This window comes from Phyllostomus discolor, chromosome 4, assembly GCF_004126475.2.
Source record: "Phyllostomus discolor isolate MPI-MPIP mPhyDis1 chromosome 4, mPhyDis1.pri.v3, whole genome shotgun sequence".
Taxonomy (NCBI): domain Eukaryota; kingdom Metazoa; phylum Chordata; class Mammalia; order Chiroptera; family Phyllostomidae; genus Phyllostomus; species Phyllostomus discolor.
The window spans coordinates 119,314,675-119,338,034 of NC_040906.2; the positions used below are offsets into that span (position 1 = coordinate 119,314,675).

At 42.4% G+C, this 23,360-nt stretch overlaps 1 protein-coding gene across 4 annotated transcripts in view; it reads right to left on the reverse strand.

Annotated features, from left to right (window-relative positions):
- The window catches only part of ADGRF5 (adhesion G protein-coupled receptor F5), a 99,937-nt gene that overhangs the window by 59,763 nt on the left and 16,814 nt on the right, over positions 1 to 23,360 (reverse strand). For 2 of the 4 annotated variants that reach the window (XM_028509568.2, XM_036024193.1), the window contains exon 1: positions 12,352 to 12,675. The exons of 1 other annotated variant lie outside the window; for it this stretch is intronic. The gene's annotated coding sequence lies outside the window, so the exon portion shown is untranslated. Of the gene's footprint in view, positions 1 to 12,351; positions 12,676 to 23,360 lie in introns of those variants that run through there. One more of the 4 variants, XM_028509569.2, reaches the window with a different exon arrangement.

The window sequence follows — 23,360 nt, forward strand, 5'->3', positions numbered from 1 at the left end:
TTCCTGTGCTCTCCTGGAATCCTTGGCCCCTCTCCCCTGGGGAGCCCAGCCTGATACTCTCCTTGGCTCCTCTTGGGGACCAGGAAAGTGAGAGGTGAAAGTGAGCCCGCATTTGATCTGCCTCTGGCCAGGTGTCTTCTCCTTCCTCCAGCCTGGGGCTCTGCTCCTGGCTCTAGCCTAGCACCCAGCCCCTGCCAGCATTTCCAGGGACTGTCACCTAAGGCAGTTTCCTGGAGCATTTGTGTAACATCTGTTTCAGTGGTTTTTATCCCTGGCTGTGCCTCAGAACCATCACCCAGGGAGTTTCTTTTGTTTGTTTATTGTTGCAATATCATCCCAGAGCAATTAAGGCAGAATTTCTGGGGGATAGGAGCTGAGAATCTATATCCACCCCAGCTGCTTCTGATGCACAGCAGGGTTGAGGTCTCCAGATCCCCATCTTTAGCATTCCATTGCACTTTTGGTATTGCCCCGCATACACCCAGTCCTTCCCATCACCAGCCTATAGCTCTCCTTCTACTAAAGAAACTATATAAAACTAGTCTTCGAGGGGATGCATTTAGGAGGCAATCAATCAATGGTGGATGAATGAATGGGAGTATAGACTCAGAGGTGATCAATTCAATGGTTTTGATGCAATTCAATAGCCAACATGAGATATACAACAGAAGCCACAAGTGGCTCGTGAAACTGCGAAACATCACCCTTTGGGCTGCTTTGTGTCCTTTGAAACAGAGGCAGCTGCCTCTGCATATGCTGCTCTCCTTTGCCTGAAATTCTGTTTTGTGAGATTGTGTGATATATTACCTCAGATAGTATCAAATGTGCACTTACAGGCCAACAAATATAGGCTACTTTTTACTGGCCCAAAATTGTGCTATGCATTCACAAATTGAAATGAGTCATGGCCCTTGTGCCTAAAAAGCTCTCGATCTTGTTGGGAAGGCATGAAACATACATTTAGGAAGTATAGACTACAAGGAGAATGTAAGCTGGAAAGACACACTAAATGCCTGGTATGTACCAGACAGTGCTAAGTACAATAAATGTTAATTCACTTATTTACCTCTCGCAGTAACTCTGTGAGGTAGGTATTTTAATCCTAATTCATAGATGAGAAAATAAAGGCCCATAGAGGTTATAGAACTTACTCAGGCCACCCAGCCAGTAGGTAGCCAGGTCAGATCTGCCTCCAAGTTGCCCTGTGGCCAAAGTGACTTGGAATGTTAAAGCAATAAGCATGACAGAGTTGAGAAGAGGGAGAATTTGGGTGAGCTTTGGAGTAACAGGCATCACTGTCCAGGCCCTGAAGGATGATGGGCAATGTCTTGATGTCTAATGGAGAAAGAAAAGAGAGTTTCGGGAAAAGGAGGCAGTGTAAGCAAAGGAAGCTATCTCTGTTTCAAAGGGAGTAAAGACCTCCACAGCGTGCTTTGTGGAAGCAGTCCTGTGAGCCACCTGTGGAAGGTCCCTTCAGGAACTTGTCCAGCCACTGTGATACTGGCTCAGCCATGGTGCTTGGGAGGACATTGTTCTCCTGAACAGTCACTGTCACCAAAAAAGACAGAGCTATTTTAACTCTAATTTGGAAAGAAAATGAATGTGATGGCCTTAGGCTCAGGTGATTCCCTCCTTCCTGTAGAAGAAAGGACAGCAACTTTGAAGCAAAACAGGCTTGTGTTCTGATTCCAACTCTACCACTAATAACAATGAACAAGACATTTAACACTGCTGAGCCTCAGTTTCCTGCCATGAATAACGAGGGTTGCAGTACCCATCTTGCAGCATTGTCATAAAGATTAGAGGTCATGCCCAGGAAGCACAGCTTGGTCACAGCTAGAATTTGTTATGGGCTGAGTTGTGTCTGCCCAAAGTTGATACGTTGAAATCCTAACCCCCAATACCTCAGAATGTGACCCTATTTAGTAACAAGATATTTAAAGAGGTAATTAAGTTATAATTACATCATTAAGATAGACCCTAATCCAATATGACCAGTGACCTTTTAAGATGAGGAGATTAAGACACAGACATGCACAGAGGGGGGACCGTGTGAAGACACCAGAGGAAGATGACCATCTACAGGCCAAAGACAGAGGCCTCCGGAGAAGCCAACCCTGCCAACACCTTGATTTTAGAATTCTAACCTCCAGAATGGTGTGAAAATTAATTTCTGCTGTCTAAGCCACCCAACCTATGAGACTTTGTTATGGCAGTCTAGCAAACTCATATAGAATTTTTAAAAATATTACCTACTTTAACATTTTATCATTTATAAGGGCTAAATGGGGCCTTCTGGTCAGCTGCTCAATATTTATTATTTATTCTGGGTATGTTTTATGAAAATTGAAAAATGAATTTTTGTTACATCTGGATAGAGCATAAAAACATACAGTCTGAGTTGGAAGACAAGCTGGAATTCATCTCTAGTTCAAGCTCCCCAACCCCCTGACTCACATATACACTTTAGCTTTTCAGATGGGAAAACTAATGCCTAGCAAGGGTTTTGCCTCTCAAACACAGCTGGGGATTGAGTTAGTCAGGACTCAAGAGATCAACCAAGGGTTCTTAAAATTCTAGACAATAATATTACCCTACAGTCAGGCAAGCCATTTATGATAGGCTTGTGCATAGTAATTGTCAGTGATGATGATGATGATGATGATGATGATGGATGATAATGATGATGATGATGACAACGATGAGAATGATAATAATGATGGATGATAATGATGATGATGATGGTCCCTGTCATTTACTGGGTGCTCACTGTACTTCATGATGCTAAGCTCTCTCCAAGGTTTATGTCATTTAATGACCATATGTTACCACTAAATTATCACTACTCTTCAGATATGAAAACAAAAGGTTAGAAGAAAGAATAAGTCTTCAAGGCCACACAGCTGATACCTGGTAGTGGCAAAATTCTAAAGCAAGCAGTCTATTTTACTGTGGTTAATGTACCATTTGGGCTATGAGATCTTCTTGGAGGGATATTAATAAGAATAAAGGAAAACTTTCTTTGAGTAGACACTAGACCAGGCAACTGGAAATATGATTTCTTGCCACTAATTAGCTGTGTGACTTAGGGCAAATGACTTTACCTCTCTGAGTCTGTTTTCTTATGTGCAAAGCCAGACTGTACTCAGTGATTTCAAAATTAGGGTGTAGCAGTTGGCCTCTGAGGGCCCCATTACTGTTGGAAGAGTCTAAAATCCCTCACAATTTTTCAAATCCAATGTAACTTCACTTAGGTTTCTGAGTCTAATTATAACTATCGATTGCATTTATCCAACCCACCTGTGACAGCCCACCTATCGCTTACTACACAGTTCAGGCCTTCACTGCCTGTCACATGCACCATTGCATTGGCTTCCATTCTTTTCCTCTCTGCCCCATTGTCTACATGCACGCAAGGCTGATCTTCCAGGAACACTCTTCTCACATGTTTATCTTCTGCTTTCAGAATAAAGGCAGTCACTGATACTCAAGGCCCCGAATGACCTGAATTTTATTTTTCAGAGCTGGGATATTTAATAAGCATCTATATTATTTTCATTACTGAAGCTGCTTGCTTCTTCATAATTTAAAATAAGGCAAGAAAAAGAAGAAAATTCACCCTTTGCAATAGCTTAGATGGACCTGGAGAACATTATGCTAAGTGAAATAAGTCAGTCAGAGAAAGACAAATATCATATGTGGAATCTAATGAAAAAACTCATATGTGGAATCTAATGAACAAACTAAACTAACAAGAAAAATAGAGACAGACTCATAGATGGAGAGCAGGCTAACAACTCTGGGGGTGGGGGCTGCAGGCAGAAGGATTGAGCCGAAAATAAAACAGACTCATGGACATAGACAACAGTGTGGTGATTATGGGGGAGAGGAGGTGGGTGGAGGTGGAAGAGGGTATAATGGAGACGAATGGTAATGGAAAAAAATACAATAATAAAATAAAATAAAATAGTGCAAGAGATTTTCCAGTGTTCATGTAAAACTAAAAATATAAAAGATAATACTTAAGAATTATTTTGGTTAGAGTGGACAGGGAGTAATTATTATTGCTAAACTATTTTTCAGTATGGCAAAACCAAAACAATTCTGCCATTTACATGATTTGTTAGTCTCCACCTTTTCCTGCCCCTGAGCCCCAGGATAACTACTGCATATTCAAATTCTATCCACCCTTCAATGCCCAGGCTAAAGGTTCTCTGATCTGCTCAGCCATAAACAGTACTCACTTCCTCTACGCACCCACACTTAATCTAGGCTCTTAGCCTTCTTCCTTATATTTATTGTTGCAAGTATTATATGAAGCAAATCTATTTGTCCCCTTACCCAAGTTTTCATTTGTGACTCATTCACTGCATAAACATTTATCAAGTCCCACTGAGTGCCAGTGTGCCCTGCTAAGTGCATGGGAAATAGCAGAAAACAAGAGAATGGTCCCTGTCCCCATGGAGCTTAGAGTCTAATGGAGTAGACGAGATGATTGTTCAGTGTCACAGTGGCTTTATTAGAGACCAGAGAGCCACACTATCCATGACTCAATTTACTATTTAACTATGATTGTGAAAGTGCTACCAAGGAGAAAAATCATAATACTAATTATTTGTTTCACATTTACTATGTGCCAGGCACCCATCTAAGCACTGACTGTATTAAAAGTTTTAATCCTCAGAATTCCAAGGAAGTGGTTCTAGGATGATACCTAACTAATAGCATAATACCAAATTAACTGAGCTACAGAGTGGTTGAATAGCTGGCCCCAAATCTCACAGCTGGTAAGTGGCAAAGCCAGAATTTGAAACTTGGAAATGTAACTCAAGAAGCCATCATTTTACCCACTGTGCTGAACTGCCTAATAATGCCCATTAAGAGAAAAATATGACATAGTCTAGGGAATTTGTGGAAGGAGTCCTGGAGGAAGTATTAATATTTCATTGAGCTGGAATCTGAAGCAAGAGTTGGAATTAGCTAAAAACAAAAGAGAAGGTAGGTGGGAAAGGAGGAAGCAGAAAGAAGATCGTGTGCAAAGGCCCTGAGGCGGGAAAACACATGGCTCAATCAAGGAGCTGCAAGCAAGCCAGAGTGTCTAGGACACCTAAAGGAAGCAGGACACAGTAAGAGATGGGGCTGCTGAGGGAAGCAGAAACCAGACAGACAAGCCTTGTAATTGTAATCACAGGAGTGGGTAAGATGGATTAGGAAGACAGCATAAAGAGCAGGGAAGACCGACAACCAAGGCCCAGAGAATTTCAAAAATCAAAGGTCTATTCAAAAAAGACAATAGAGCCCTGAGGGGTGTAGCTCAGTGGACTGGGCATCATCCCACAGACCAAAAGATCATCAATTCAATTCCTGGTCAGGGCACATGCCTGGGTTGCAGGTCAGACTCCCAGTTTGGGGTGTGGGAGAGGCATCTGATCAGTTTCTCTTACACATTAATGTTTCTCTCCCTTCCTTCCCCTCTCTCTAAAAATAAACAAATAAAATCTTTTTTTTAATGGAAAGACAATTGAGCCAAGATATTTGGGAATGCGACACCAGAGAGGCAGGAGGGAAACAAGGGTAAAAGTCTGGGACCAAGGAAGGCCAAGTTTCAAGGAGCAGAGTGTGGTCAACTTTGTCCAAAGTCCTGAGAGGTTCTGCTGAGGGGAGGGTTGAGACTGTGCATCTGGAGACATGATATGTTCTCAGCAAGGGGGACCTCTTTGGGGTGATGGGGAAGGAAATGATACTGGGAAGAGTTGTATAGTATGGGAAGTGAGAATTTAAAGATGGTGAGCACATAAAACTTAAGGAATTTGGTTGCAAGGTGAAAGAGAGAGAGCGAGGATTCATGCTACATGTAAACTGCTTAACTTTGATGTCACACAGTTATATGCATGGCTTTTTAAGAGAAGAACTAACTTCATTGCATGCTAGGACAATACCAAAAGAAGCCATGCCTCTTGCTGAACCTTGGCCTGTGGCTGGCTAACTAGACAAGTTATTGTATTCTTTGAAACAGGCTAAGGGCATATTTCCAACTCTTCATGTGCTAGGGTATACTCAAGTGGCTACATCTGAAACATATATGAGTGAATCAAAATAGAGATTAGTGGAGAGACTGAAAATAGATATGCACATATACCATTCTATCACTAGAGAGTAATTCAAAGCAGAGATCCTCTTGATGGCAAATGGTAGATATTAACACTGAATTTCAGAGAACTTTCACTGCAAATTTTAGTGTGATTTTTACCCTTTGCTCGTCTCCATGAGACATAGAGTTGCAATAAGGATAGAATGTCATCAGTAGCCCCTCTTCTGAATTGTATATGTGCAGATCAAAAATCCTCAAGTATAACTTTAAGAGCCTGCCTTCAAAGGTCTGTATTTTCAGCTGCAGAAGTGATAAGACTTATCTTTGCCGGCCTTATTTAATTAGATGATTCATCCCTCACACATGCAGAATTATAAATTAAATATTTACTTAACACAAACACGAAACACAATACCAATTAAAGACCTGCCTTGAAACCTTTTTTCTATTTCATTTTCCTTTGCCTTGAAATAAGGTCCTGCAGCAGCATTGTGTCCTGGCTTCAGTGCTATCAGATCACAGAGGAACATTTGTTTGTACACAATGGGGTCAAGTATTCCAAAACACACTGCACATGTGCACAGCGTTGATAACCTTTCATCCTACTTTCCTTGTTGTAAATTTCTGGAAGATTTTAACCTTTAAGCAAGAGATTGCCATCTTTATGAAAACATTAAGTTCCTACCTCTGCTCTTATCTCATCTATCTTGGTACTTTCATTTACCACTCGGAGGGGTCTCCCTGAGCCCTGGTGAAACAATGCTGGGGTGCATTCCAACTGCTGTGGAGGGGAGCCCCATGGTTGGCTGCACTGCTGCAGAGAACACGGGCTTGGGTGTGAGTCCGAGGCTTACAGTTCCATCCATGCTTTATCCTTTATTAGGTGAGATTCAAAACAGCACTGGACTATTTTTATAATAATCACAATGGACCAGTCAGAACCATTGCTGTGCAGGAGCAGGGGCCTGGAGACCTTCATTGTTAGATAGTGGGGAGGTCAGTGGGAGAGTCTGCGGTGGCTGAAACAGGTGTGGAGGGCACTCTGGGCCCTCCAGGCGCTCATGACAGCAGTTGCCATGTGGTTGAAAATATTCCAGCATTTTGATAATGCAGGGCCTTCTGAGCCCTTTGCTTCTCCCTTTCACAGCTCTCACCCCTTTCATCCCCCGGGGACCAGGCATGGGTGTCCTGGCCACTGACCTCACTTCTCTGACATTTTCATTCCCCTCTCTAGGGACATTGTTTTACTTTGAGAATGATGTGTGTGTAGTACTCAGAATGAAAATTACCACTTCTTCCCTCCCCAAAATATAGTACCTGGAGAGTCATGGCCATTCCAAGATTTCCTTAATCTGGACAGTCTGACTTTAGTCCTCACCACATTATGGAAAGTATTTTATAAAGACAAACCAAATAAAATTCTTCACCAAGAAATCCTCAGCCTCCTGGATTTCTGACGCCATTTAGCACCTCCTCCTTCGTGTTATCTCGCTTGCCCTTTCCTGGGTCTCTCATCGCTCCACTTTTTGCTCCTTACCCCCTTCCTTCTGTGATTCCATCTTCCTCATTCTACCGCGCTTCACTGTGAGCCTGCCAAGACCTGTCCTGGACCCTTGATTTATCTCTCCTGACACCCTTTCTCTCAGGGAGCTTGCCTACTGCTGCTATTTTAATTATCAATTTCTGTGACAATTCCCAAAACTGTATTTCCACCCTGATCTCCTTGCTAAATATTAGGAGCTTCTCTCCAACTGTGCTATTTCCAGCTGGGCCTAAATTCAGTTCATCTAGCACTAAGCATGTCTCATTCTCTTCCACTGTGATCTCCGAACCCAGCTCTTCTCGGATTCACCAACAGTTGGCTTCACTCTCCAGTTTCCTGGCTCACAACCCCACAGGTGTTCTTGGACACAAGAACTGGGGCACAAGTGGGGACAGTCAGTCCCCCAGTCACTAAGCCCTGTTCATGACTCCACTGCTGACGTGTTTTTTTCCTCAGCTACCACATTGGCTTGGACATGATCATCTCACGCCTGGACGATTGCAGTGATCTCCTCAATGGACTCTCTCCTTCCTTTCTTTCCTGCCTGATAACCCAACATACTACCAGCTGATTAGTTTGTCTAGGCCACTATTTTTCATAGATTGCTACTATACCACATTCAGATACTTTAGCACTTCTCAAATGGCCAGAGAATATTTGGGCTAATTCACCTGGCAAGCATGACCACCACAACCTAATGTACACCCAGGTGTGCCACATGTTTCTTGCATAACGCTGGGATACAAAGCAGTCTCACCTGCTCACAAGTTTACATTGTACCTTCCTTTGCAAAATACATCACAAATTCTAATAATAAATAATGGTGAATAAATTGGTAAATCTCAGCTTCTTCTCATACTCTTCTTGGCAGCTGGAATGCTCTGTTCCTCCCTGTTGAGCCTCACCTGACTTATCATTTCAGGTTCTGCTCACTCAGTAACAACAATTACTATTATTTATCAAGCCCTTGCTGTGTGTAGAGCATTAGGCTCAGCAGGCAAAGTGCTGAGCCTAATGGCTCATTTAATCCTTACAATCCTATATTGTTAGAGCTATCATCCCCACTTTACAGAGGAAGAAACTGAAATTTGGGTAAATTAAATAAGATACGCAGGTCACACCGTAAGTAGCTGAGTCTGCTGCCAAAGCCTGAACCCTCCACCTTTATAGCATGCTGCCTCTTTTCCTGTCTTCCCCAGGGATACATCCTTCCCCTGAATATACTGCATTTCTCTCCTCAGATGCAGCTCCAGCCCTGCCATGTGGGTCTCTCTGTAGTACTGTTGTGGCTTTTATAACACAGGATGGTAATTAGGTGCATGGACTCAAATCAGACTGAGCTGGAATCCTGACTCTACTATTTGCTAGCATTGTGTGTCTTAGGCAACTTAAAATAGTGCCCCTGCATCTATAAAATGGGGATTGTAACAGCACCTGAGACATAAGATGACTGGAATAATTAAATGAGTTAACCTTTGTAGAGCACTGAGCACAGAGTAAGCACTCAATAATTATTACCTGTTATTAGAATGTTCAATGCCCATGCCTTGCCTCCTGTTAAGAGTATAAGCTAATTAAAGGAAAGGAAAAGGCTTTGCCCTTTTAATTCTACAGCCCCTAGCAAGTCTCTCCAGTGACGGTACCTCCACTACGCTATGATTTTAAAGGTTTCACTGTTGTATTTATCTTTTAGGAAATAGGCAAGATTCTAATTATTTTAACCATTACGGCCAGAGTCATACAATGTGGGCTGAAATGCTGAGCTTGTAAATGACCTGTGAATTCATAAAGTAGCCACAGCAACACAGATATTTAACGCAACAAGCCTCTCTTGCAACACCTATTCTGTGCCAAAACTCATAGGCGCAGAAGGAAACTTGGAGAGGCCGAGAGAGTCCCTCCTGGTACTTCTACAAAGGAGGAAAAATTACACCGATGAACCCTACTAACAAACTTTATCAAGAAATGTTGGGGTGGAAAGATTCTAGGGGCACATTTTATGATTAAAAACAGCCCTGATTGATTGCCCATATTTAGATCAATCCAGAAAGTGGCAGATCAGCAAAGCATAATTAGTATTTCTTCTGCCCCTTTTTCTTGGAATTGGGACAAAACATGTTAAAGTGACATTGAGTAAAATCTATAACCTCCATAGTCACTTGGCACTAGAAAAGCACATCCTGTTTACCTAGAACATTTAATCTGATTTTGTAAAATACACAAGTAGCAGGAGCCAAAGCATCTGCAGTGGTCAGTGCGATTGTTCCCATTTAAACTCGAAAGGCAGGACCATCCATGGTCGGGGAGCTGGAAAATTCATTGTCACATGCAGTTGTGAGGAGTATCTACTCCTTTTATAAACAACAGCAGCCAGAACCTATTACATGTGCTCACAGCTGCTGGCACTTCTGGCCCTAACTGTAAGCTGCATGAACGGGTACTGTTTCTGCTTCTCAGCTGAGCTATTTTATCTCCTGCAGTTAGGACTCAGTGGTTCTCAACCCTAGCTGCATAAAAGAACCTGTTCAGAGATTAAAATGAGTAAGTCCCTTCCCATGCCCCTTCCCCCGATAGTCTGATTCAGTTGCTCCAGGAAAGTGTCTGGGCATTGTTCTTTTGGGGTGTTAGGTTTCTGCAGTGATGTGTATAGACAGCAGGTGTTAAAATCTGCTACAATGTGGACCAGGCAATAGCTTGATCTAGGCACAGTTTCCCAGCAAAACTGGATTCTGTGTTGCTACAAAGCTGCCAGAATCCAGCCAATCATGTTAATTTTCTATTCCACAGGGCTTTTATCCTCATACTGCTGGCCAAGAATGGTGCTGCGAAGTCAGAGATCTGGGTTTCTTCTCATCTCAAGTGCCCCAGAAGGATTCCTTGTATGTTACTGGGCAAATAATCTCTGAATCTCTCATGTTTTTATTGCATAAAACGGGAATAAGATGCCTTCTATACCTGTGGCATGGTGAAAGAACAAGAAGTCCCTGTCTGGGGCCAGACCTCTGCAGTAAGGTGAAGTGATGAATCACATTAGCCAGGGGCTGGGAGAAGCATTGGGCAGGCAAGTTTAACAGGATGGTTAAGAAATCACCACCAATTGTCCAAAATCAGCAGGGACAGGTGACCCTTGAGTTTGGGGTCCTTGATAAGGACAAGAAAATACCAAATAGCAACTGAAAGTATTTTGTAATTATTCTTGGATTTGGCATTGCTTAGTTGTACTTCTTTCCATGAGGCACAGCAACTTGTTAATAGTGATTTTTTTATTTACTTGTCTCATAACAATGTATGGGGCAAAGAGGGATAAAAGGCTACCTTTTTACAGAAGACTAAAAGAGATAAAAATAAACCCATCTGTTAAACACATTTATTATCCATTAAATGAAAAAGGAGTGTCTTCCACCCTCACCTTATCTTCCCTGGGCCAACCATTTAGTCTAAGGATCTATGTACCAATCTATCTATCCATTTAATTTTCTTTTCTTCCCCCCACCTTTTTTTTTTCAGAACAAGGCTGCCTTTGATAGCCTTCAAGAGAGAAGCCCAAACCTCAAGTTGCCAAATCTAGAGTTTAATTCTGGGAAGTTGTTATGGACATTATTAATTGCCAAAGCCAAATTTAACACAAAATAATAATGGTAAGAATGAATAAAACTCTTTCAGGCTTTTTTAAGTATTAAAAGAGTTGTTCATACTCCCCATGTTTCAGTTTATCTTTCCGGTGAAAAGGTGTTGTCACAGATCAATACATAAATTTGACAATGAAAATTCATTGTGCTCCTTTGTGCCCTAGCTTGTCCTAAAAACTGGGAAGAGAGCAAGAAAGCCATTTAACTGGTAAGATACACAGCAAGCTACTGATGGACTAATTCGGGGGCTGGGAAAAAACAATGCAATGGGGGGGGGTGCTTGAGAAACTGTTGGAGATATTCTGTTAGAGAACATACATTCGTGTAGTACTACTTGTATAACTCAAAAATGAAAGACCCAAAACATAAGCTGTTTATGAAAAGAAAAACAGCTGCAGTGAAGTGGCACAGCACGGCTTTCAACAATGTGTAAGAGAACATGGTTTCAGCAAGCCACACATAAGAGACCTTCTCCTCTTCTCCTCCCTTCTAGAATGCTGGAGGCAGGTCTGCCCAGCTCTTAACCCCCACACTCCTCCTGACTTTCTTCCCCATGTCCACTGTGAACTCCTGTCCCCTCAGGCAAGGGTGGGAGGCAATCGAAGACATTTTACCTTTCAGAGATCATCCCTTGCCCTGGGATGAGCGGACAGAATACCCCAGCTCTGGCTGTAACACCGGCGCTGGCGCCCCCTTCATCAGCACCACTGAAACATGGCCGCCTGGCTATGGAGACTCTCACGGAGTGATTCATGAATGCTCTGGTCTCTGCTATTTTCTGGCCCAGAGATGGGAAAATTCATTTAAAAAAGGGGAAAGGAGAAAACTCTATTATCTAAAAAGATCCCAGTTAACACCTGATACTCAATCTCCCTAACCACAGTCTCAACTTAACCAATGGGCTGTGCAATGCTCTTGACCACACATGATTTATACACTCAACATTCATGGCACAGCTGCATATATACTATAAAACAGAAAATCAAAGAGGTAAATGACTTTAGAAAGATGCCTTAAAAAAGAGTGTCAAAGCGACTGAGGTCTTGCTGACAAAGGAGACTGACCACAGGAGGAGAAATGCCTGTTACCTGTCCAGCACCGAAGTCTCCAGACGGGCTCCTGCTGTCCCCAGACGGGCTTCTGCTGTAACCAGACACCTAAAAGCTTCCAGGTTTCCGTTATGAGGCCATTTGCCCTTCAGTTTCCTCTAAGGCCTCATACCCGCTGAAGAAACAGCCGAGCAGGACTCATTGTGAGGCGTGGGCAGCTCCCCTCCAAGCTCAACCTCCCTTCTGACTGGTGCCTCCCTGCCCAGGTCCACTGAGCTTCACAGAGCCATTCCTGAGGGCCTGCTGCTGTCTGGAAAACAAGAAGTGGTTTCCTGGTCTTCTTAGCCGGATGGCGTGTGTGATTTCCCTCACGCCCATGGGAAGTCCTTCAGATCCTTCTTATCTGGAAACCTCTCCACTGAGTGGTCAGACTTGTTTGGCCAATGCCCCTAGTTCTTGCTTTCCTTTCTCCAAAGAAAAACATCAGAAAACTGAAACCAAAGCAATCCCAAATGGGCTAGAGCTAATGACGGATGTAGGATGCTGGGTTGAAACCTTGGAAAGATGTCTGCTTAATTAGACTGTGATTTCAGGGGGGGAAGAAAATTAAAATGATCAATGAGTTCTTTATCCCTGGAAGTGCCTAAAAGTCAGAGAGTGAAAAACTCCCAAGAATACAGGAAGACCGAAAGAAGTGGTTTAGTCCCAGCCCAGGGCTTTAGGGATGGCTGACCTTCCAATGTGCCACTTGAAAGGACACTAATTTTTCCAGATTTCCAGGGGAGCTCTATGAAAATTTGTGCATCAAATTATAAATTGTGTGACACTTAAAATACCATCTTGATAATATTAATATATAAAGATAAGAAGATCCATGGAAAAGGGCCAGTTGGTAGGGTGCAGTCAGGTATTTGGGATTAAGGATGAATTCTAATTGAACTTTTTGAACTGGAAGTCACCTAACCATTCTCATTTTGCAAGTGATGGAACTGAGGCCCAAGGAGAAACAAGGGCTTATCCAAAACAAGAACACAGATGGGAAGTAATAGATTGTCATCCACTTGTTCTTTAACTTTAGTATGAGGAATGCTCTTCAATTGCCTGCCCTTGAGCCTTGTCCACAGAAAGTTCGATGAATGAGGTCTGACCTGGAGCTGGGAATTGCATTGTAAGTAAGTGTTCCAGATAGGTCTGATGTGGATAGTATTACATTTAGAGAAACCATCATAGTGACAAAGCAAGGACACCAGAATCACACTGTGGGGATTCAAACCATAGTCATACCAACTTCCCTCACTGAGGCTCAGTTTTACTATGTATGAAAGTGGATAATAATACCGTTGAACTTGTAGGCACCAGTGAGAGCCTGACGCAGAGGAAGAGCGAAAGGTCTGTGTGTTCCTGCCTAGGGACCTGGGCTTGGCTCCTCTAAGCTCATGAGTTTTCCCTGTTCCACCCGTCTCCCTCTCTCCCTCCCTGTCTTCCCTTCTGACTAAAGCTATCACCCTTGGACATGTCAGCAACCACCAATAGAACTCAGGCTTGAGACAAAAGTTAAGTATTTTGGTAAAAAGAAGATGAACCTTCTTTTACTTCTTGGTACTGACTATGCCTTTATGAAAGAAAAAACTGAGCTGCAGTGCAGTGGCATGGCCTACTACTCCATGCACTTTCTGGGAGGGAGACAATGGTTGTTGTCCACCCACAGTTGACCCTCTTTGCTGTTGACCCAGGTGTGGCTGGGGAACTCACGTGGAACTAGTCTGTGAGCTGAGGGGATGAATGCAGGTTGGTCTAAAGCATGGTGGTCTCATTCTCCTTGGGGGAAACTGGGGTGACTTTAGACATGTGGCTGATTGTGGACACACACTACCTCTGGATTTACTGTTAGTGGCGCCATAAAAGTTCTTGTTATTATTCCAGCTCCAGTTGGGTTTTCTGTTATTTGTAGCAAAAAGAACTATAATAAAGTGGTGAATCACTATAAAAAATACATTTTTTCTATGTAAGATACTACCCTTGGTCTAAAAAAATAGGAAAAAAATCAAAACACATATACACAGAGCCAAATAACTGAAATCATATTCTAAAATATTCCAAATTAATTTCTTATGCTAAATATGTGTGGTATTGACTTGTTCTATAGGACATGGACTAAGATACTCCAGATACTTTCTTACACTAAAAATCCATAATATTAAATATAAGTACTGGAAAAGCACCTGGGTCCTGAAAACCCAGAGTAGCCTGGGGGTTAAGAGTAGCTATAGATTCCAAATGTAAATGGTAGCTCCATGGAAACTTAGATTATTTAATCTTTCTGGACCTCAGTTTCCTTATCCATAAAATAATAATAATACCTAACTCAAGGTTGTCTTAAAGATTAAATGTGTTAAATAGATGTAAAAATGCTTAGAACAGTGCTTGGCCCATAGTAAGCATGTGTGTTAGCTATTGTTGTTTGCAAAGACACTTCTGTTGTAATAATAGCTGCATATGGTTTTGGTATTATTTTTGCTTTTGTGTGTGTGTGTGTGCTAGCTTTGCCTTAGGTACAGCATGAATTGACTGGCACTTTGCAGATGCTCCCAAAATATACCTTATTGTCTCTGTTGTGAGATTTGGTTCCTTTGAGGGTACCTTCAGTGGATTGGCACAAATGTGGATAAGCAATGGTAGCTCTGTCGGGGAGGAATGAAGAAAATGTAGGAAGATACTGGCATTAATTAGCATGATGGTCAAGGACACAAAAAGAAGTTTGCAGACTGACAGCTTTGGGAAGTAAATGCCTGGAGGTAGAGTTAGCCCACAAGTGGAGCAAGGGAAGCTGCAGACCTTGATACTTACAAAAAGATAAACAAGTGGGGGAACTTGACTTGGACACATCTGTCCTTAAGAAACACCCTGCTGGCCCTGGCTGGTATGCCTCAGTGGATTGAGTACTGGCCTATGAACCAAAGGGTCACTTGTTTGATTCCCACTCAGGACACATGCCTAGCTTGTGGGCCAGGTCCTCAGCAGAGGGCGCGCAAGAGACAACCACACATTGATGTTTCTGTCCCTCTCTTTCTCCCTCCCTTCCCCTCTCTAAAAATGAATAAATAAAATCTTTAAAGAAAAAATAAAAGAAAAGAAACACCCTGTTGTAGAATGAGCTCCTGGGTAAAGCCTTTTGCAACTGCACTTTTTTTCTGTCTTGCTTTGGGTTGTCTAGTGCAGTTGGCTCTTTGACATGGAAAGGGGTGTTGTCAAGGTGGCTGCCCCTCTGCTTCCCTGAGGAGCAATTCCTCTCAGCCACAGTCCAATTTGTTGCTAGGAACACCCTGTACTTGTCACACTCACTTTACAATGAAAACAAAGACCAATAAAAAATGGAACCACCATATGGTCTCGGCTGCAACCCAGAATTAACTGCTGATGGGGAGACTTTGTACTGTCACAGCTACAGATGCATGGTCTGCGACAGAGGCACTTCCCTGGTATTTTAAGATATTGAGGTTGGTAGCAAGTTGACCCCAAACTTCTTCAACCAGACTGCAGTAGTGTAGCCAGAGCAACTAATTTGTCAACTGTGTTATCTATGTTTGTGTTAGTATGAAGTGTCTCTCAGGACTTGAGGGCAGAGTTATTTTCATAGGCAGAGATGTTGGCACCAAATAAATGTGTATTTCTCAGCATGTTCCAGACTGTTTTACCCTTCTGTCCTACCCCCTTCTTTGACTAGCTAACTTTTGGTGACTCCTTAAATTACAAGTGTTATTTCTTCCAAGGACCCTTGTAGCCCTCCCAGCCTGGGAGTTCCTTCTCCCTAGTTCCATATTACCAGGTGCACATCTTTTCGCAGTTACCACACTGCATTCAAGTGACTTTTAATGCACTGACTGTGAGCTCCTTGAGGGCCTGGACTAGTCTCATTAGTTGTAAGCCCAGCTCCTAGCCTAGTGCTGGCATATGGCAGGTCATCAATAAAAGCAGACAAAATTAAATTGATCCATCTTACTATACTGCTTGTTCCTCCTCTCAAAGTCAGAATGCCCCATAGCTCAGTCATTGGAACTCTTCTCTATTGACACTTATTCCCCGGGTGATCTCCATGAGTTTCATGGTTTAAACCCAGGGTTGATGACTCCCAAATATATATCTCTATCATGGACCTGAATTCCTGACCCATGTGGCCAGTGGCCTACTTAATATCTCCACTTAGATGCTCAATATGATCTCACAGCGATCATGTCCAAAACTAAACCTCTAATTTTCCCTCTCAAACTATTCCAACAGTCTCTCCCATCTTAGTAAAGGGTATATTCATCCTTCCAGGTTACTCAGACCAAACCCTAAGAGTCATTCTTAGTGTTCTCTTGTATACTTTATGGCTAATTTTCCATAAAATTGAATTAGTTCAAAATATATGCATATTTGGGCATCTCTCACCTCTTCCTCTGCCATCATTCTCATTCAAGCCGTGATGATCTCTAGGCTGGGTTATTAATGTTGCCTCTACTTGGTCTTTGGGCAAGACTGCAGCTGGATGGTCCTCATAAAATATATGTTATATAATGTCCACCACCTGTGCTCAGTCCTCCAGCACTCCCATCTCACACAGTCAAGGTGAAAGCCCTTTCAATAGCCTGTAAGCCCCGCACCATCCCATCGGCATCCCTACTCCTCCTACCATTTCTTCCTTTAGTTTCTCTCTTACTTCCTCCCTCCTCACTCACATCGCTCCAGCATGCTGACCTGGTAAGCTAAGCACAGTTTCAGCTCAGAGGCTTTGCACTTCGTTTTCCTCTCTGCCTGGAATGCTCTTTTCCTAGATATCCTTGTGTCTCACTCTCTATCTCTCTCCCACCTCTGCCCAAATATCACTTTCTTAGTAAGAACTTAGCCGACTGCCATATTTCACATTTTAGCTTTCCCACTCCCCTTTCCTTGGTTATTTTTCCCACATCATATACCACCTCTAATATGCTATAATGTACTGATTTATTTTGTTTATTGTCTATCTCCATCTCCCATCCCCCATTAGCATATAAGCTGTTTGAGGGCAGAGATGCCTATTTGATTCCCTAATGAAGAGGATTTGGAGGTTCAACACACAGCAAAATTATGAATGCACAGCATTAGCATATACACGGCAGAAGTACATGCAAAAGTACATAACGGTTCAACTTTTAAAGCACTCTGATCTCCATGTATTAGAAGGTTAAGTCCTGTTTTGTTTTGTTTTGTTTTGTTTTTCAATCCACAACCAGATGTTGGTAACCCTTTTGACCCAATGTGGCCCAGGGTCAGCTCTCTTTTGGTATTTCTATTTAGAGGCCAGCAAAATTACCCTCTGGCACTGACCAGTCCTTATGCAAGGAAGGAACCGACAAATAATTGGGCAGTTTTATAGTATACAAATGGTCTTATTCTTATCTTCTCTGTGTATATCTTGGCAGAGTCCCTACTAATTGGAGTTGGTCATACTTATGCTCAGCAGCAACTTCTCTAGTTTTGTTTGCATTTGCTGTTACTAAACTCATTCCACCCACAGACAGAGTTATTATACCTTCTTTCTGTACATATCTTTCAGATAATTATGTTACTTTGTTATGGAAGATCCCAAAGCTTCCATCATTTGAACCAACTCTATACAGTTGACAGCCACATTCTACCTATCTTCTTATGCCTCCAGTGATGGCCGCAGCTTTGCACCCTCCATGTGGAATTCTGCCTGTCTGGACTCTACTCCTAGCACCATCTTCCCTGTCTTTTCCAGGAACATGGAAGCAGAGTATAGGGGAGACATGAAGACAGATTTAGGACATGGTTCCATGAAGGTTTTCATCAGTAGCTCTTTCTTGACCTTTGTTGATCTTTTATTGAGGAGATCTGACCATCAGCAGCCCATGAGCAATCCCCAGCCTTCAGGTTCCACCTTTAGTTCTTAGAGGTGACATGCCATCCATGTAGCACAAGCGCTCACTAATGCCCCCTTAGTATAACATAAGTTGCCCACAGGCTGCAGCTCTGACCCACATGATGTCAAAATTATCGATTAACAAAATATGTCATTGACTTCTCCTTCTTCACTCCCTACCTCATCAGTATTATGGAGAAGAGCAGGATATTTGAATACATGGGTATTCTTGTCTTCATCTAGGAAGGACTCTATTTAGAATGAAGCTGCATTTCCTCTAAAGTACACGTGTTCTTTTGTCCATGAACTCTGGATAGTCACTCCCACTCTAACCTCTGCTCCCTTTTGTTCCCCCTGGGTGCAGGTGCTCTGTGATGGCAGGTATTGTATACCTCAGGTGAAAGGGAGTGGGATCTGAAAACAGTTGGCAGATACTAGTTTGGGCCTACAAAACCCTGTCCCCATGAGGGCACCTCTCATTTACATCCCATCGTTCTCTACCATTTTGAGGTCCTCGGCATTTCCTTTGACCTCAAAAGAAAGCCCTCCATTTTTGCTCGTGATTATAGAGATAACTTTATCAGAATTTAGCAAGTCAACTAGTGAACAACCATGATGCCAAAACCACTAGGCAAATATGAGCAGAAGAGTGATTCATTCCAGGAGAAATCAGAATCAAAGAGAGTGAAGAGGGCCTCTACTCATTCATTCCAGCTGCCTTGTGTTAGAGGGAACTACAAGGCTTAACCAAGGTCACCACACCCACTAGTGTCAGAGGCAGAATTAGAATTTAGATCTTCTGTCTTCCCATGCAGCACTCTTGACATTATGCTCTGGTACCTGGCCCCTGCCATGGGCCCTCAGGACACTGTTAGGATACTTTTCTTTTACCTCTAAACTGAGACAATTCCACAGGTACAGACAGAGTGTTTATCTCTGTACCTAATGTCTAAGATGGAGTGACGATTTCTGAGTAGAGAAGGAGACAACATTAAACTTGTGTTAAACTTGTCTTTTTTAAAAATGATGTATGGTTCATGATTTCATTAGTGCCAGAAATGATGCTTTCAATGAATTGGCCTGATTTTTCCAGCACCTAAACTTTTTTATGGGAGAATGTGAAATAATTCTTTCTAATATAGGAGAATACAGCCATGTGAATGACACCATGGTGGTCTGAAAAATGTGGTGCCAAGTGACATCAGTAGCACATACTGTCACCCCTGTGGCAGGATTTGAGAAGCAACAATAACAACAACATGTCTACCTTCCACTACTTGCTGAAATTACACTTTTAAATAGAAGTTAAGTGAAGGAACAGCCTCTATTCTGACTCAAATACCTTTGAAATGTTGGTATATTGTCCATTTCCAATGAAATGTACATAAAGCATGACTTAGTTTAAGTCATCCAAGAGGCTTTTTTATTGGAGAGAGTAGAGATAACAGGGGTGCAGTGAGGCTAGAGAGAAGCGGGGAATAGTAGAGAGGGGTTAGTATTGCAGAGAGCAGTTCTTAACTCTGTCTGAGGGCGGACATACTGCTTATTCATTAAAATCATCCTGCTAATTGTTGGTGGAATTGCTATAATCACACAGCCTGACAATCCCTTTTAGTTTTCTCATTGCTCAGAATGACCATTTCACATCTCTTCACTCCCCAGTTTTAGCAGCATCCTTGCCTCATACTTCATTGAGAAAACAGAATCAGCCAACAGGAACGTTCGTGCTCCTATACATGAACTTCCAACACTCTTCCACCTGCACTGCCCTTTCTGCCTTCCCTCCAGTTTGCGCGGGTGGCATGGCCCTGCAGCTCCTGACGGCTTGCCTCTTCCTCCACTTGGCTCTGGGTCTTTTTCCTTCTAATTTCCTCAGCATTAGATCAGTCCCAGCAGCACACAAACACATTCTAGAATGCCTCTTTAGAAGCCTTTCTTTGACAAATATCTTTCTCTCTCCCCATTGACTGCAACAGTCTTCTGCTCCCCTTCACAACAAATCTTGAACAAAGAGCTGAAGACATTCATCTCCACTTTCTCAGCCTTCCTCTCTGGTTCGAGTCAGTCAGATCGGTGTTCCTTCCCTAGTATTGCACAAAACGGCTCCCCTGTGGTCACCATGGTTTCCATGCGACCTTCACCTGTGGTGCATTTTCAGTTCTTGTCTTCCTTGATCCTGCAGCACCATTGGACAGAGGTGGCCACTCTCTCCTTCCTAAAACCTTATATTCTTCTGATTCTGTGGCACCCACTCCTCTGTTGTCCCTCCTTCCCCACCAGCCCCTCCTCCTAGGCTTCTCCATGACCTTTCTCCCTCTACTTGATCTCTACAGGTTGGTGTGCCTCAAGCTTGGTCCACTGTCCAAGCTTGACCAGTGGTCCCACTGTCCTTTTTCACTTGTTTTATTCCAGGGTGACCTCATCTGGTTCCACACTTGGAAGAACATTCATGGATGGGAGCAAAACAAAGGTGTTTTTAGACATATAAAGACTGAGAAGTCTTGTATCTCACTGGCCCTGGCTTTTGTGCCATGAACTTCATTGGCCATCTGGTGGAGCCTATTGACTACTCAGAATAGCATTTTAAATGCATAAAACAAATTACATAGGATTGCACTCCATTGAAATATAGTTACTGAAATATTAAAACATGATATGATTTAGTATTTGCTTCTGTATCAATCTATTCTACTAAAAGATTTAATGAGGCAGGTTTAATAATTATCACAAGTTTTAAGAAATGATGGAAATAAACTAGATTTTTGAGGATCTGCAACATAGTAATGTGGTAGAAAAACATCTGTGATTTCTCTTGGTAACAAAGCATAGGTACTGCTAACACTGTGTGGTTCATTACCTCTGTTCCTAACTAAAGGAAATTCAACAGTTCACTTAGGTCTTACTGAAATAAAGGTGTATTTTTTCCTATTAAAATTCATGAGCCCACTGAATTTTATTCATATGGTGGCCAATAACCTGGTGAAAAGCATATTTTAAAGAGAAGAAAACTAGCCCTGGCTGGTGTAGTTCAGTGGATTGAGTGTGGGCTGTGAACCAAAGTGTCACAGGTTCGATTCCCAGTCAGGGTACATGCCTGGGTTGCAGGCCATGACCCCCAGCAACTGCACATTGATGTTTCTCTCTCTCTCTCTCTCTCTCTCTCTCTTTCTCCCTCCCTTCCCTCTCTAAAAATAAATAAATAAAATCTTTAAAAAAATAAAAAAAAGAAGGAAACTGAACACTTGAGAACTAACCATTTAAAAACCACTAGTTAACTATTAATTTTTAGATTATCAGTTTTTAAAATTATTTGTTAAAATGACTAATTTGGAGGTATAATTATAAAAGAAAATATGAACTAAAATACTAAGTAACTCTGAATAGGAACATAGTAGTTGTTGAATGAATACTTTTTGAAAAATATTTTACTCATTTATTTTTAGAGAGAGGGGAAAGGAGGGAGAAAGAGAGAGAGAGAAACATCCATGTGGGAGAGAAACATTGATTGGTTGCTTCTCATATGTGCCCCAACTGGGCATAAACCTGCTACCCAAGCCTGTGTCTTGACTGGGAACTGAACCAGCAACCTTGCGTTTGGCGGGATGACGCCCAAACAACTGAGCCATACCAGTCAGGCCAATGAATACTTTTTAAATGAATAAGTGAATTGAAGGGAGATTGCTTTTTCCTTTCATATAGTTTTCAGCTGGCTGAGGTATATACATCCTCAGATGAGTCCAGTATTTCCAACAACACAGTCACATCATAGTTTTGACTGCTGACACACTATGCACATGAATTTCCCCTGCACTCTTGTTAATAATAAGGTTACAGAAGCCCCCCTACATGTATGGGGAGGTACTCCATCGTCTTAGCCAAAGAGTGGAAGTGATTTCTGAGGTAGAGCTTGATATCCCCAGGACATAATAGATGTTCAATAATTTTCCAAGACCTACAATGTGAAGGTAGTACTCATAGGTCAATATCACTTGCTGGTCACCCAGAGCAGGCCATTGCTGTGGTTAAAATTGCCACCCCCAAGTATGCATCCCACCTCCCTCCAGAGTCACTGCTCTTTGGTTTCTGCTGTATGTCTAACAGTTACTGCCCTGTACTACCACTGGCCTCAGTTCTTTGGAGGAATGATGTAGTCTTTTTTAAATGCCCCTTCAAAAACATACAATATGTCAGGCACAATGATAATGTCTGCTTGAGAAAGAAATCAGAAAAAGGCTGGCTGACAACTGCGTCTATGAGGAACAACAACGGCTCTGAAATTTAGCTCCAAGGAGGCGCCTGAAGTTAGCTCTTTGAGAACGAGCATAAAGTTGGGGGCTGTGGTGGTGGGAATGGAAAATGAAGCACAAGTGAAAATTAATCGGAATTTCTGAAGTTCAACTCCTTGGGGACAAGGAAGAATGTGCCTTTTAAAAGCATAGAGATATGGAATGTTGAAAAACAACAGAGCTTGTAACTTAGCTTTGGGGAAATTAAATATTTGACAGCAAGATCTTGTTAGACCATAAACACCACTTTACATTTTACCTGTAGTCAGTCACTTCTAAAGAAAATAGAAGGGCACAAAATTTCTGAATACTACACATATTACTTGGTAAACTAGCTCCTGTTCAAAACAACTTGCCTGTTTTATTACTGGGGACAGGCATTACTTTTTCACTTCAAATGGCTTACCTGTAGGTTTATTGGTTCCCCATTGCCCCAAATCTGGGCAGTGGATAAACCATTGCCCTGGCACCCTCTTTACTTATTGGTCTGTCCTGTTTCATACATGATGGACAGCTCTGAGAGTCTGTCAGACCAGCTAGTCAGCCTGGTGATCACACTGGTAAGCCCAAAGGCTAGCTGCCCTGGGTTCTGTACTTTTTAAGTTTTTCAGAAGTGGAGTGAGAGAGGAAGGGAAGCATGTTCACAGTGGCCACTGCTGCCCTTTGAAAGAGTGCAGCATTGTGAAGTCTGTGCCTCAGTGCGTGGGAGTTGCCCAGCCCCCCACAGCTCCCTCCAATGGCCTATCCCAGGACAATGACAGGTCCCATTTTTCAAGTTCAAGGCCATTTCAAATGACATTGCCTCCTATAATTCAAAGTTTGCCTCCCAGGACCTCGAAACTATTTTTAGACCTGAGACA